This window comes from Dendropsophus ebraccatus, chromosome 10 (genome assembly GCF_027789765.1).
Source record: "Dendropsophus ebraccatus isolate aDenEbr1 chromosome 10, aDenEbr1.pat, whole genome shotgun sequence".
NCBI classification, from domain to species: domain Eukaryota; kingdom Metazoa; phylum Chordata; class Amphibia; order Anura; family Hylidae; genus Dendropsophus; species Dendropsophus ebraccatus.
In genome coordinates, this window is record NC_091463.1 from 92,784,373 (window position 1) to 92,799,195 (window position 14,823).

The window sequence follows — 14,823 nt, forward strand, 5'->3', positions numbered from 1 at the left end:
CGGACAGCACCGACCGCCATTTTTTTCCGGGTCATCGGGCCACCGATGGCCCGGAAAGGTTCCGATCGCCGCTATGGGCTTATCAGCCAATAGCGGCGATCGTCGGCATGGGGGGGGTTAACAACCCTCCATGCCGACAGGGAGAGATGGCCTGCTATGTATTATAGCAGGCTATCTCCCCCGATCGGGACCCGGCCGGCCGCGGCGCCCGTTTAAAGGGCTGACGTACCGGTACGTCATGGGTCCTTAAGTGACAGTGATCCATGACGTGCCGGTACGTCATGGGTCCTTAAGAGGTTAAAGCGTAACTGTCATGTTTTTTTTTATTGCAGAAATCAGTAGTATAAGCGATTTTAAGAAACTCTGTAATAGGTTTTATCAGCCAAAAAAGCCTCCTTCTGTACTCAAGAAGCAATCTCCCAGCCTCCCCCCCCCCCTGACTTCTTATCTGTGCATTATCAGGCAAACACGAAGCCAGTGAAGACGGGCTCTGCTCTCTCCATTGTAAGCCTATGAAGGGGGGAGGGGCCAAGGGAGATGAGGGAGCAGGAAGAGGTGACATGAAGGGCAGCTGTTTGTAGACTCTCTGGGCACCTAAACCGCAGGAGTCAGGGGTCAGAAAGGTCAGTGCTTATCTATGAACTTACTGAGAGAAGATTGCAGGGTGTTGTGCTGTGCAGGACTGCTCCGTGCTCAGTCACTCCTAACAGCCCCTCCCCTCTCCATAGCCACATAATGGAGACAGAAATCCTGCTTCATCTGCAGTGAGGGGGGAGGCTGGGAGATTGCTTTTTCACTACAGAAGGAAACTCTTTTAGTACATAAAACCTATTACAGAGTTTCTTAAAATCGCTTGTACTATTGATATTTAATGTTTTCAGAAAAATTACCCTGAAATGACGGTTACGCTTTAACCCTTACACTGCAGCTAATGATACAGAAATATATGGTGAAAAGCAGTGAAAGATTTAAACCTGACTTGCTGTAATAAATAAAAGTCACAGCTAAGGAGGCAGGAAAATCCATAGGTGTGTACACTATGGGGGTCCCTAATACACAGGACATGATGAGTGCAGCCAGTGCCATACATCAGCAACAGCATCCACCCCAAGACATATCCCATTCACTTTAATTGTAGTCAGCCAGTGACTGGTCAGGCCACTTCCCATTGATATACACAAATGTAACTGGACTGAATAGTGGGATATGCTGCACTATTGTGTCCTGTTACATGTGCGTATACCAGCAGGACGCGGTCTGACCATAGACACCTGCTGAGGTGACCTGAACGCGGCCCAATTATGGTGGGAGGCTGATAGCTAAGATACACTGCACACATGCTGCAGCAATCTAATATATATATATATATATATATATATATATATATATATATATATATATATATATATATGTGTGTGTGTGTGTATTATAAAATAGCCCTTACATGTCACATAGCATTTTTCAGAAAAACTACCCATTTGTTTTCAGCGGTTTTCCCCCTTTTGTGGCCAGCAGGTGGTGTTAGGCGGTTTTCACATTTGTGTCCAAACATGGATGAAATCGCGCTTTCCTCTCCAATAGCCGTGCAATGTTGTGGGGATTATTGGCAATATTTCACGGCTCTTGCAATAGGGACGTTGTTTTCCATGTGTTTAAAAATGCATTCTGAATGCAAATATGGAAACACAGCATTAGATGTACATTTTACTTGCTCAGGAGGATATCTGTAAGGGTGACTTTACACAGACAGATTTATATAACAGATTATTGAAGCCAAAGTCAGAAACAGACTATAAACAGAGAACAGGTCATTAAGGAAAGACTGAGATTTCTCCTCATCTCAAATCCATTCCTGGCTTTGGCTTTAAAGTTTGTAATTGTGTGGGGGCTGTGGGGGTACTTGTTTGTATGGTTGGGGGGTAGTCGAGTAGTTGTGTGAATGGCTGGGGGGGGGGGGGTAGGGTAGTTGTGTGTAAACCTGGGGGATAGTTTTGTGCATAGGGGGAGGGGTAGGGTAGTTGTGTGAATAGCTGGGGGGTTAGTTGTGTGTATGGTGGAGGAGGGGGTTGAGTGATGGGTGTTCCATGTCGTCTGCAGTAGGGATGGTCCAAATCTTCTGAGGTTCGGGTTCGTATGAATCCGAACTCTCGGCATCAGAATTCCTGCTGTCTGCCCGCTCCGTGGAGAGGGATGGATACAGCCAGAGGACCGCCTGGAAAACTGGGATACAGCCTATGGCTATGGCTGTATCCCAGTTTTCCAGGCGGTCCTCCCGCTGTATCCACCCTCTTCACGGAGCGGGCAGACATCGGGAATCATTACCGAAAGTTCGGGTTCGTTCGGGTTCGAGGCTGAAGGAGGTTTATGTTACCTTAAAGGGGGGAGGGGGGGGGGGCGCCGAAAAAAGGTTTCGCACAGGGCGCTATTTACCCTAAGGCCAGCCCTGCTCTCCTCCACCTCCTCTCTACCCCCATCATCTTCTCTCTCCCTCCTCCACCTCCTATGTACCCCATCATCTCCTCTCTACCCCCCATCATCTCCTCTCTACCCCCCATCATCTCCTCTCTCCCTCATCCACCTCCTCTCTACCCCCATCATCTCCTCTCTACCCCCATCATCATCCTTTCTCTCTCCTCCACCTCCTCTCTACCCCCTCCACCTTCTCTCTCCCTCCTCCACCTCCTCCCTATTCCCATCACCTCCTCTGTACCCCCTCCACCTTCCTATCACCTGCTCTCCCCCTTCCTCCTCCCTCCACCTTTTCTCTACCCCCTCTTTACCCCCATCACTTCCTCTTTCCCTCCTTTTCTCTCTCCCTCACCCCCTTTACCTTCTCTCTTTTCCTCTCCAGTTACCTCCTCTCTCCCCATCACCTCCTCTTCTCTTCTTCTCACCCCTTTTACCTCCTCTTTCTTTCTCTCCCCCTTACCCCCTCTATCCTCCTCTCCCTCATAACCTCATCTTTCCTCTTTCCTTCCCCCTTTACCCTAACTACCCTCTTTACCTCCTCTCTCTTCCTCTCCCCTCTTCACTTCCTCTCTCCCCCCTCTGCCTCCCTCAGACCTCACTCTGCAGCCCCAGGCCTGGACGTGATTTTTCCTGTGGCTCAGAGGCTGGAGAAGAGAGGAAGACCCGCTCCATGCCCTGAGTAGGCGAGTATGACTTTTTTATGTTATGGTGGAGGTGGGGGGAGTGGAACAGTGGGTATTGCTATGGGGGCAGGGGGCAGTATTATGTGGGCACAGCAGGGAAGGCGGCATTATTACTATATAGGGGCACAGCAGGAGACATTATTACTATATGGGACACAGCAGGAGTCATTATTACTATATGGGACACAGCAGGAGACATTATTACTATATAGGGGCACAGCAGGATACATTATTACTATATGGAGGGCACAGCAGGGGACATTATTACTATATGGGGCACAGCAGGGGACATTATTACTATATGGAGGGCACAGCAGGGGACATTATTACTATATAGAGGTACAGCAGGGGGCATTATTACTATATGGAGGTCACAGCAGGAGGCATTATTACTATATGGGGGCACAGCAGGGGACATTACTTATATGAGAGTGCAGCAGGAGGCATTATTACTATATGGGGGATCCTACATATGGGGTCAACCTACACACCTAGTCACTTTACTGCAGATGACTACTATATGGGAGCCTGTAGTTAGGAAAAAGGGAGGGAAGTTAAAGGAAAAGTCAGGAGCCTAATATGTTTATCTGGCAAGAGATGAATTGTAGCTGCAAGAAATCATCAGAGTGATCTGGGCCAGATGAAGAAGAAAATATGGGGAGGTATCTGACTAAATGAAGAGATACCTGGCTACATGAGGACATATTTGGCTGCAATGGGGGGAGGTATCTGGCTACATGGGGGGAGATATCTGGCTTCAGGGGGACATATCCAACTCCATGGGACAGATCTGGCAGTAAGAGGCATATCCAGCTTCAGGGAACAAATCCGGCTGGAAGAGATATCCACCTACAGGAGACATACCTGACATCTAGAAACATATCTGACTGCAGGGGGCATACCTAGCTACAGACAGCATACCTGGCTGCAATGGGCATATCTGACTCCAGGGGACACATCTGGCTCCATGGGTCATACCTGTGCCTGCAAAGGATATATTTGGCTGCAGGATACATATCTGGCTCCAGGGGCGTACCTAGCTGAAAGGGACATATCATGCTTACCTGCCCGCGCTCCCACCTGCTTCTCTGGCTCAGGGCTCACTGACAACCTGCTCAGTACGCTGTCCTGCTGCAGCCGCTGATTGGCTGGGCGGGCCGTCAATGACCCACGAGACTAAGAAGCAGGTAGGAGTGCGGGCAGGTAAGTATGATCTGTTTAAGGCCAGGAAGATAACTAGTTAAATAGGCAGTGCCTACATTCTCGCAGTGGAATGAAAATCTGCTGTGAGGATGCAGAGCCATAGGCCATAACAGTAGTGTCACAGCAGATTTTGCTGCGAAAAGTATGTGTGAATCTACCCTGAGGCAATGTTATTATTGGATGGCATCCTTGGGGGTACTCGGCTGGAGCAGCTTGTCGCATGGGGGTACTTGGCATGAAAAGGTTGAGAAACACTGGTCTAGGAGGTCACTGACCACTACAATGGTTTGTGTATATATGTCTATAGTATAGATTTTTATTTACTATACAGTATATATACACTATGGGGGACCTTTACGTACGCTGCGCCTACGTACGCTGAGTCCTACAAGTATAACTATATTAGCTGAAGTAGGAATACCCTGATCAATATACAGCCTTGTATAGGAAGCTGGCAGGCTCACCTCTCTATGTGGATGTGTCTGCTTCAGGGTACGTTCACACTTACCGAATCCGCAGCAGATTTCATTTAAATAACTGAACACAGCATCAAATCTGCACCATCAAATCTGCTGCTGAACTGCTGCAGATCCTGTAGGTGTGAACGCACCCTAAATCTCCAGGATTCCAGTGCGCTAGAACATTGTGCAGGTTGTTCCTTCATAAGAAACGTGAGACCCTAAAATGGTGGTAGTGAATGTAACATATAGTCAGGGTTACAGGAGGAGGAGAGACCTCCTCAGTGATAGTTACATCCCCCAGACCACACGTGCAGACAGTATCTAGAGCAGGAAGACGATGAGGATGGATGGGGGTCGGTGCACCTGTGTGCTGTAGATAAGTTTGGGGGGGGGGGGGGGGCTGTACAGGATTCATGTTAAGTCATTGTTAACAGTTTAAACCGAATCTGGTTGGTAACAGGTAGTCAGTGAAGGAAATAATACAGAGTAGAGGATTGGTTGGAGGAAGCAAGGGTATTAGATGGAAGGACAGAGAGGAGGATGGTGCAGTAGTACAAGCAGGAGATGGTGAGGCATGTGCCAGCAGTGTTGTGGAGTCAGCAAATTAGAGGAATGTTTTTGAGGTAAAAGCGCAGGAGGAAGTAAGTGGTGTTGTGGTGTCCCACCACTGGTGTTTCTTGTCTTTACACCCCTCACAAAAGCCTGTATTTCAAAGTAGTAGTGGTGATGGAGTAGTACCTAAGTTTTGCCACTAGATGTAGCTAGTATGTATATTGTATGCTTAAGTATTGCACTAAAGGGTTATTGTTTGATTCCATCTCTGCCTGACCTTCAGGCGATGTGCCCGGATAGGATCCTATCCTGGTTTGCCTACAATCAGCTTACCTCCTTTATGCGTGCCTCTCGGGTAGGTCTACCAGCTAGCCCTGACCTCACAGACTTTCATACTTGGATCTTGTCGTTGGGGGAGGAGTCGGGGACATTGTCTAGGCTGTACTCCATGCTCTTATCACTGAGCAACACAGATAGAGCTCCCTTCTTCTCAGCTTGGGAAAGGGACCTGAGCGTCACCTTCTCTGAAGATGAACTTAAAATTTGCACTAACACAGCTTGTCCCTTGACTCTCAATCCAAGGAGAAGTATTATAAGCTTATGTCTCGCTGGTATAGGTGCCCAACTTTGCTGCACCGCATATATCCTGAGGTGTCAGATAGGTGTTGGCGCTGCCTTGCTGATGAGGGCTCGCTCTTACATGTCTGGTGGGGTTGTCCCTTGATCCAGCGCTTCTGGCAGGGGGTCTTTGTTGTGTATGAGAAATACTCTGGCAAGCTGATTCCACCTATCCCCCAAATAGCTCTTCTCTCTCTCTTGCCGGGCACCCTGGCAGCCCAAAAGAAAAGCATATTGAGGCATATGTTGGCCGCTGCAAGGTCGGTAATACCACGTCACTGGAAATCAGTAGTAGCCCCTTCTATGTCTGAGTGGCACCGTGAACTCAAAGCAATACAGAGGTCTGAGGAACTGGTGGCGGAGGTACATGACCGCGCGGAGAAGTGTTCTAAACTGTGGACACCTTGGATCCTTTTTGAGAGCTCCACGGACTTCCCACCTTTATTGTCCTCTTAGGTGAGAATGGTTCTTTGCATCCCCAGCGGGGGGTGGTCTTACCTTTCCTGATGTCTGTGAGTGTTTTTGTCTTCCCTGTCGTGATGTGTCATTGTTCTTTAGAGTTGTCCTTTCCCCCCCACTTCCCTTTCCCTTCCCTGTTTGTCCTCTTTTGTACCGTTCTTGTTTCTTACTTGACTCGTGTTCTGTGTCAGTTGCACATCCTTGTCAGTGCGCATGTCACACATCATTGGGCTCCATGGTTACCGGAATGTAGAGTCGCTGTGGCCCTACTGTATACTATACAATGCTGCGGTGTGTGCAGCATTGTATCGTATACAGTAGGGCCACAGCGACTCTACATTCCGGTAACCATGGAGCCCAATGATGTGTGACATGCGCACTGACAAGGATGGGTTAACAAGACAAGGGTTAGGCCTATATGTCCTATTTTCACTATATCTTGTGACATGCTTACCGATTGTTGTACTATAAGATTTAATTGGCAGTCTTGTCTAAGCTGTTCTTTTTGTTTCTATTTGTAACTATCGATTGGAAATGTGATGTCAATAACTGATATTTTATATTGTCTGTTTCAATGTTTATATGAAAAATCTTTAATAAAATGAGAGTTCCCATAAAGGGTTATTGTTTCTGCGATTTGTGCACCAATGAGAGCTCTTTCTCTTCTCTTCTCTACCTATCTCCTTTCTTCTCTTGCATTCTCTTCTCAGCCACTCACAGCACATATTACATATGCTGTAGGAAGTTGTCACATGGGGAGAGGAAGTGTAGCTACACACTTAGTGAGTCTTAGTCTGGTTCCTGTAGTGAGAGGACACAAGCCAGAACAGTCTCTACAGCAGTAAAGTTGGGCCCTGGCTTATGCCAGGTCCCCTGTTAGAGGACAAGTCGAGTCTTAGTCTAGATGTTAAGCAGAGCAGACGTATATGGGAACGGCCACTCTTTTCTTGAAAGCAGCACTTCCTTGCACTATGCAGTGTTAAGTACTGTCAGAGAGGACATGTCAGGGATCATCACAGCCCACACTGTGAACAAGTCTAAAGGTGCAGGATAGTATCCTGAAAAAAGAAGAATTGATTCAGATAGAGCAAAGTTCGTACTCTATCTCACACGCAGGTGTAATCAGAGAACTCTGACCACTGTGCTCAACCCAGGTAACAAGGTCTGAGGCTTGTGTCAACCTCTAGGACGGGTCGCACGACACTGGGGGGCAATAGGTGGTGCAAAGACTAAAGAGTCAAAACACTGGCACAAGTATTCTATCTACTCTCAAGTATTCTACTCATTCTACCTCTAAAGTTCCAGCAGAGCACAATACTACATTGGGTTGGGACTCTCTCAACATCCTCCCCTCTACTTCTCTGAACCTCTTTTACCTCTCAGCATGCAACTCAGCCAGCACGGCTGCAATACTCTATAAGCTTTTAGCACAGATCCTGTCACTAAAGTCTAAAGTGTATTATCAAGATAGAAGTCTGCTGTATATCACTGTATCAAGTATTTCTAAAAGTAAAGAAGTTATTTATTTAACTGGACTATTTAACTGGTTATTCTCTAAGCACCTACACAGCCATTGCATCTTCCTTGGGTCATCTCCCCTTTCTGCAGGTGGCGGTACCGATAGCCCGGGTGGGTCACAACTCCACTCCGGACCACCGTGATAAGCACCCAAGAGACCCCCAAACAGCCTGGCAGGTTACTGACCACAGGGGAAAGTGTATAGCCAGCCTATCTGAAATAAAAGCAGGTGTGCCACCATACCGGTGTGCCCAACCGACACTGGCATCACAACAACATTACACCTGGCTGAGTTATTCCCCGACCAACCACTACTGTAGTGGAGTCACACTTCACCATTTGGCAAGTGACCGGTCGTCCACTGGTGGAGCACCACAGTGTGAATGACAGATCAGAAATAAAGTATATCCCGACACAGTGGACTTACAGGAATGTTACGTCATTGTACTAGGGTATGTTCACACTGAGCAAATGGGGCAGAATTCTGTAATGGAACTCTCAGAGAGATATAGCATGGCCTAGGCTGTTTTACACACCCAGGTATAGAGTTTATCCCCACCACATTTTTTGTGTACGCTAGAAAAACGGATGCATTTTGATCCGTTTTTTTTATTATAAAAGTTAATGAAAAAACTGATCAAAACGGAGGCGCACAAACGCTTCCTTTTTTTTTTAAATCAATTTTGCAGAAAAAAAAAAAAACAAACAGCCTAAAACAGCTAAAAAGCTACGCCAGGGGAGGATTTTAAACAAAAACTGAAAATTTGCACATGACAAATCTAATGAAACAAGTAGTTAATAGAAAACCCCATTCCCTCCTAGTGCAAAGATTAAAAAAAGGCGCAAGAGGCGGAGAAGGGTGGAAAATAGCGCGAAACCCTTAGTAAATCTTGGGGAGATTTTTATTAAGTCACAAAATCTTATTAACCAAAAAATAAAACAATAAATAAAAAAAATAATGCAAACGCAATGATAAATGTCCCTTATGTGTTTAGACTGTTTGGGTGTGTGCACACCACGGAAAATCCGTGGCAGATACCACAGCTCACACTGGCTTGCAGACGGTGGAATCTGTCAAACTAATCTGTGCACATAACCTTACTCAGCAGACAAAGCTGAATCCCCAATAAAATGTTGAAAAACCCCTGCTGCCCCTACTTCAATCTTTATTTATAATTTTTTAAATAGAAAAGAAGATTCATGTTTAAAATCATATAAAATCAAGAAGATTACTTTGGAACTAGATTTGCATTTCCAGGGAAATACATAGGAGGAGATTTATCAAACATGCTGTAAAGTGAAACGGGCTTAGTTGCCCCTAGCAACCAATCACATTCCACCTTACATTTTCCAAAGAGTCTGTGAGGAATCAAAAGTGGAATCTGATTGGTTGCTAGGGGCAACTGAGCCAGTTTCACTTTACACCATGTTTGATAAATCTCCCCCATAGTGCTTGAAAAGAGCACCCCTTTAACAGTGACTTCCCTTTAAGAGAAACTTTAACCCTTGATACCCTCCTTTTAAAAGCGACTTTGGTACAGTCCCTTTTATGAGCGACTTGGGTACAGTCCCTTTAAGAGTGATTTGGGTACTTTCCCTTTAAGAGCGACTTGGGTACCGCCCCTTTAGGAGCGACCTGGGTACTGTCTCTTTAAGAGCAACCTGGGTAATGTCCCTTTAAGAGAGACTTGGGTACCGTCCCTTTAAGAGAGACTTGGGTACCGTCCCTTTAAGAGTGACTTGGGTACCGTCCCTTTAAGAGAGACTTGGGTACCGTCCCTTTAAGAGTGACTTGGGTACCGTCCTTTTAACCTCTTAAGGACAAATGACGTAACTGTACGTCATCCATCCGCTAGGGGAGTTCAGAGGGGGGGGCCGTGCCACAACCCCGCTCGGAATTGCCACGATTATCACATTCCTGATCTCGCACGGTGAACTGCATAAGCGCAAAGACCCACCAAAGTGCAAAATTGCGCATTAAATTCACAAAAATTGTAATAAAAAACCGATCAAAAAGTCGCATATACGCAATTAAGGTACCAATAAAAAGAACACAACATGGCGCAAAAAATTACAGTTAGTGACGCAAAAAATAATTGCTCATGTGGGTCTGTAGGTAAAAAAATGCAAGTGCTATGGCCTTTTAAACAAAAGGAGGAAAAAACGAAAATGCTAAAACGAAAATTGGCTCAGTCCTTAAGAGGTTAAGAGTGACTTGGGTGCCGTCCCTTAAAGAGCGACTTAGGTACTGTCCCTTTAAGAGCGACTTGGGTACCGTCCCTTTACGTACGTAGTGCGGGTGTCGGCTCTGCTACACGGCTGCCTCAGCTATGCTATGTAGTGCGGGTGTCGGCTCTGCAACGAGGCTGCCTCAGCTCTGCTACACGGCTGCCTCAGCTCTGCTACGTAGTGCGAGTGTTGGCTCTGCTACGCTCATCTCTGCTATGTAGTGCGGGTGTCGGCATTGCTACACGGCTACATCAGCTCTGCTACGTAGTGCGGGTATCGGCTGTGCTACACGGCTGCCTCCGCTCTGCTACGTAATGTGGGTGTCAGCTCTGCTACACGGCTGCCTCAGCTCTGCTACGTAGTGCGGATATCGGCTCTGCTACACGGCTGCCTTAGCTTTGCTATGTAGTGCGGTTGTCAGCTCTGCGATACGGCTGGCTCACCTCTGCTATGTAGTGCGGGTGTCGGGTTGACTCAGCTTTGCTACTTTACTGACTGAATTCTGCTACTTATAATGGTAAAGATCATTGCTCGGTTACCATGACAATCTTACTCATGTCAGTGAGACAAAATCGTTAAGGACCTTCCATCTTCTATTGGCCAATAGTGGACATGTGACTGTGTGGATGTTGTGAAGCATTGACTGACAAGACCTTAGAATTTCTATTGGCTGCTATATTTCAGCTATTTGCATATGTGCTGTGATTGGCTGTTAGCGTTTACAGTGTGGCTATTATTTTCTATGGGAAATTAGGGGTCTACAAATGTAAATTTCTTAAAAACGACAAATCCGATCGAAACCAAAAATGGATAGCACACCTGTCACTGCCGAGGGCTTCGAAATGCAGTTTGAACGGAGTCTGATTCGGGCTGTATTAATCGCAGAAGAATGGCTGGAAGAAGAAGAGGAAGAAGAAGAAGAAGAAGAAGAAGAAGAAACCGAAATAGAATACGGATTACAATATAGTGCTTTTTCAAGCCCTATAATTATTCCAAACAGAGGGATAGATCCAGGAAGATTACATCTATACAGAATTTCTAGAGGGGGTATCCTCAAGAATGCTCCCAGGTCATCTAATGCTGCTTACATTGGACCCGCTAAATTTTAGCCCCTTGCAAAAGATACTGTTTCTCCCTTGTCCATTATTTTCTAGTTCCCATACATCCAAAACCTACCACTACAAGCAGAATTTGGACTCAACAAACTGTGATATCACCTACTAACCGCTCCTCTAAAGGAATGACTCTATTATTTATTTATTTTACTAGCTGGAGCAGTGCACCCAGCGGCCCCCAACACCTTACAATCCCTAACCACATTCATACCACAAATTAAGCAGTCGTGCCCCTCACACATCCACTGAAGTCCAACTTGGTACAGCGGGTGTCCCTATATTAGGGACCTTATCCACTCCACCTGCCTGGTCTTCAAACTACCGGGCAATCCAACTCCCATACCCTCATGTGCCACAAGGGCTGAGAGTCAGATCCCCCAATCCTTGCACACTTATGCGGTAACTGAGGACCCCTGCCAAGAGTCCCCACCAACAAGATTATACCACTAATTCTGTGGGGCGCCCGCCTCTATTTTCATTTTGTTTCAATTGACCTGCTTAGCCACAATTGGTCAACCCATTCACCCTAACAGGCCACTGACCACAATGCCCCCACCAGCACCCTGCTATCCATTATCTATTACTATATCTCCACCTAACCTACTTTTGCTACTTAACAATCTTTATTTCCCCCATAAAATTCTCTTTACCACAATTAATATTTATTAATTCTATACATGGACAGGGATTGGCAGTCTCTCAGCCCCAATTTTACAATCTTGGCCACCTTCCAGCAATCCCGGAGTATACCCCCCATTCACTTCTCAATCTTCGGACAATTTTACCCCTCTTCATCCCCATTATCCCCCTTTTCCTGATCCCATCATAATAACCAATTCTAACTTTATTACCCAACCATCCCCTCCACCACCCCCATCCCTAGTTGCCCCTGGTGAGAAGAGAGAACCAACAAAACAAGACAAAAAAAAAAAGCGCATCATGATTTATGCCTCGCTCCCCTGCCTGCCCATTGGGCAAGTGGGGGATATAGCAGACGTACGCCAGGGAGAGGGGGCAAATTTGGTGTACGCCCAGGACGCAGGCTTTGTAAAGGTCTCTCATATGTCTATGTATCTACATTATAGCTATATATACACCAACACCAGCCAGACCACTGCTTTTAGAGCAGGGTGGTGGTTGGTAACCTAGACAACGATCTGTCAATAAGGGGAGGGAAAGAGCAGCATATCTGGAGGAGATGAGTTTGCTAAATAAATGTGTTTACAAAAATATTTAACTTGATGAATCCTACAAGTAGAACTATTTAAGTCAAGATGGGAATACCCCTTTAAGTACCTAATCAATTTTCAAATCAATTATAGGAAACGGACAAGCTCACCTCTCTATGTGGACGTGTCTGCGTCGATCTGCCTGGATTCCAGTGCGTTGGAGCATTGTGCAGGTTGTTTCTTCTTACAGAGGGAGGAGAGACCTCATGGGGGATGGTTACAGACCCCCAGACCACAATGGTGCAGATGGTATCTAGAGCAGGAAGGCGGTGAGGATGGATGGGGGTGCACCTGTGTGTTGTAGATAGGTGGAGAATTATGTGGAGATTGTGTGAAGAACTGATCCAATAATAATGGTAATAAGATGTACCTGTATAATTCTCTATGGAGGTCTTCTGAGCTCTGCAAGTAGCAATTCATGTATAATGGGGCTGCAGTAAGATGCGGCCCCTCAAAAAGCCATAAACATTGTTCTATCTGCTCCATGTTCCTTTTACCTTCAGAAGTGTGATGAACATAATACAGTGAACCTCTCCATAGGATCATCCCTTTAAGAAGACTATGTCCCTATCCAGACTATATTATCCTCCTACTTTGTCCTTATCCACTATATATTAGTCATAATGGCAATCTCCTTTGAGAGGACCTTCAACCTGGAAGACCATTTTACAATGTAAGCATGGGTGGTCATTAGAGATGAGTGAACCGGTTCGGCTGGTATAGGATCCGGGTTGTATTTTCCAAAAAGACCGAGTCCGATCGGATTTGGATTTTTGGAAGTCCGAATTTTTTTTCTTGCTTTCTAAAATGGCAGCCCCCATCTTAGAAAGCAGGAAGTGTTCCAGGCGGGAAAAGCGCTTTCCCATGATGCCCGGAACACTTCCAATCAGCAGGGATGTTACACCGGTGACATCGGTATAGCTTTAAGTGCTATACAGATATCCAAGTACTATAGTGGCAGCCTTGTGAGAGTGTATATGACATACGTGTTTTCCTGAGACACAAATATTGACTACTGTTGCTCCTGCCTGGCCTCCATGTTGACTACTGCTGCTCCTGTACTGGCCTCCAATGACTACTGCTGCATAGACCCTGTAATGGTGAGTTTCCTGCATAGACCCTGTAATGGTGAGTTTCCTGCATAGACCCTGTAATGGTGAGTTTCCTGCATAGACCCTGTAATGGTGAGTTTCCTGCATAGACCCTGTAATGGTGAGTTTCCTGCATAGACCCTGTAATGGTGAGTTTCCTGCATAGACCCTGTAATGGTGAGTTTCCTGCATAGACCCTGTAATGGTGAGTTTCCTGCATAGACCCTGTAATGGTGAGTTTCCTGCATAGACCCTGTAATGGTGAGTTTCCTGCATCGACCCTGTAATGGTGTTTCCTGCATAGACCTGTAATGGTGAGTATCCTGCATAGACCCTGTAATGGTGAATTTCCTGCATAGACCCTGTAATGGTGAGTTTCCTGCATAGACCCTGTAATGGTGAGTTTCCTGCATAGACCCTGTAATGGTGAGTTTCCTGCATAGACCCAGTAATGGTGAGTTTTCTGCATAGACCCTGTAATGGTAAGTTTCCTACATAGACCCTGTAATGGTAAGTTTCCTACATAGACCCTGTAATGGTGAGTTTCCTGCATAGACCCTGTAATGGTGAGTTTCCTGCATAGACCCAGTAATGGTGAGTATCCTGCATAGACCCTGTAATGGTGAGTTTCCTGCATAGACCCTGTAATGGTGAGTTTCCTGCATCGACCCTGTAATGGTGAGTATCCTGCATAAACCCTGTAATGGTGAGTTTCCTGCATAGACCCTGTAATGGTGAGTTTCCTGCATAGACCCTGTAATGGTGAGTTTCCTGCATAGACCCTGTAATGGTGTTTCCTGCATAGACCCTGTAATGGTGAATATTGAAGGCTAAAAAAAAAATTGACTTTGAGATATTGAAAACATAACGATATTACTGACATGTAGAGCCCTAAATTCAACCAAATACACTACCCCCGTATCATATAGATGCTTTAAACTATGAAATCCGAAGAAATCCGAAATTCGGTCAAACCGAACATTTTAAAAAAATCTGGAAGTCCGGTCGGAACGAACTTTTGAAAAGTTCGCTCATCTCTAGTGGTCATCTCAAAGAGTCATTTACCAAAAGGAATGCAGAAATATATCCTGGAAAAATAGATCCTTAAAGCGTACCAAAAAACTTTCGACATGATAGAGACATGTTGAAAGTTTTGATCAGACTAGCACTTCTCTCCCAGCGTAGGTTCAGGACTT